The following is a 1,930-nucleotide window of genomic DNA, read 5'->3' as shown; positions in this document are numbered from 1 at the left end:
AGGTACTAAAGATCTAAACAGAGAGTTCTCAAAGGATGAAATAAAGATGGCTAAGAAACATCTCAAAAAGTGTTCATCATCATTAGTAATTAGAGAAATGAAAATTAAAATCACCCTTACTGGATAGGATCAAGAAAACAAATGATACCAAATGCTGGCGAGGATGTGGAGAAAGGGGAACAATCATTCACTGCTGGTGGGATGGCAAACTCGTGCAACCTCTATGGAAAACAGTGTGGAGAACTCTTAAAAAACTTAAAATGAACCTACCATATGACCTGGTTATACCACTCCTTGGCATATACCCAAAGGACTCATCCTATTGTAGAGACACTTGTACAACCATGTTTGTTGCTGCTCTTTTCACAATAGCTAAGAGATGGAAGCAACTTAAGTGCCCCTCAACTGACGAGTGGTTAACAAAAATGTGGTATATTTACACTAACAGAGTTCTATTCAGCAATAAAGAAAGATGAAATAATGAATTTTGCAAGTAAATGGATGGATCTAGAAACTGTTATACTAAATGAAGCAACACAGACTCCGAAAAACAAATGACGTATGTTCTCCCTCATATGTGGCTCCTAGCACCAATTCCTTTTAAATTCCAGGTCCTTTTAATAAGATGATGCTATACAGTAGTCCCTTCTGCATGAAATAACATAAGGGAGACAACCAGCTATTGTTCTAAAATGTTGGATAAATTTGTTTTCTCCCCCTATCTAGAAGCCTTTGAGAGGGAACTGACACTGATTCTAACCAGTCCAACAGCTATCAAAATACCTGAGAGCAAATCCTGAATCCATCACTCTAGAGTCCAGCCTTGGAAGACAAAAGAAAAATGAGGAGGAACCCAATAGAGGGATGCTTTTGAAAGCCCTTGTCAAGAAATTCCAATGGACTCTCATATGAACATTTGAAAATTGCCATTCTGACTTTTTTCTAGATCCCTGTCTAGAACTTGTAATGCTAATTGGTCTTGCCTTTACTTCTCCTTCACATCCCCATTCATGCATAATTCAAGGACTTTCTTCTCCCGTTAGAGACAAGAGTTATGCAATTTGGGAGTCTTTTAGATAAACCCACTGAAGGGGTACTCCAATTGCCTCACCCTGCATCTCTGTTCAGCATGGAAGAAGGAAGGCAGCACCATCAGCGTCCATATTCCATATTGGCAATTTGGGTAATCCCTTCAGAGGATGGCATGATAAGAATAGGAGGTAGGAATTGGCTAGGCAGTTAGGTGAAAAAGACCCCAAAGAAATGTAGCCAGTTGCTTGACTAAAAGTCAAAATGTCCTTGGGCCTGTTAGCAACATACTCTGTTCCAAGGCCAAAAATGTCAAACGTATTTGGGAGCTTGTATCTAATACTTAAAAGATTTTAGGGTTACCTCTTCAGAGGGAAGAATGTTGGAGGGGAGGAAGTAGGCATGGGTTTGGTCAAAACATCTTACATGCATGTATGAAATTCTCAATAAAGTTTTTGTAAAAAGAAAAATCTTCTGGACACATAGCTATTGAATTCATGAACTCACTGTAGCTATGGATGTGGTTACCCCCACAGGACCTGCAATGATGGGGCTGTCAATTTAATCATGGATGAGGGAGGACCTCATGAGGTTTCACCCTTTTCTGAGGGACTGTTAGTTATTAACAGTTGATGGGGGAGAGGTGTCTATTTCTTCAGTGATACAAAGACAGAAAAGTAGTTCATTCTCCATTAAATAATTCCACATTCATGCTTATGTAAGCAACCCTAATTAAACTCCATGGGGGAGAGAGAGAGAGAGAGAGAGAGAGAGAGAGAGGAGACTTCTTAGTAAAAAAAAGGGTTTCAGTGGAAAAGAGAGATGAGAATGAAAATGACTAAAATTCACTATATATTGTGTATTGTCAAACAAGAAGTTTTCAAAGATTTATTTTATTTTT

The sequence above is a fragment of the Nannospalax galili genome, unplaced genomic scaffold, assembly GCF_000622305.1.
Source record: "Nannospalax galili isolate Female #2095 unplaced genomic scaffold, S.galili_v1.0 scaffold224, whole genome shotgun sequence".
NCBI classification, from domain to species: Eukaryota; Metazoa; Chordata; class Mammalia; order Rodentia; family Spalacidae; genus Nannospalax; species Nannospalax galili.
The sequence above is the reverse complement of the archived record's forward strand: the minus strand, read 5'-3'. Positions refer to the sequence as shown.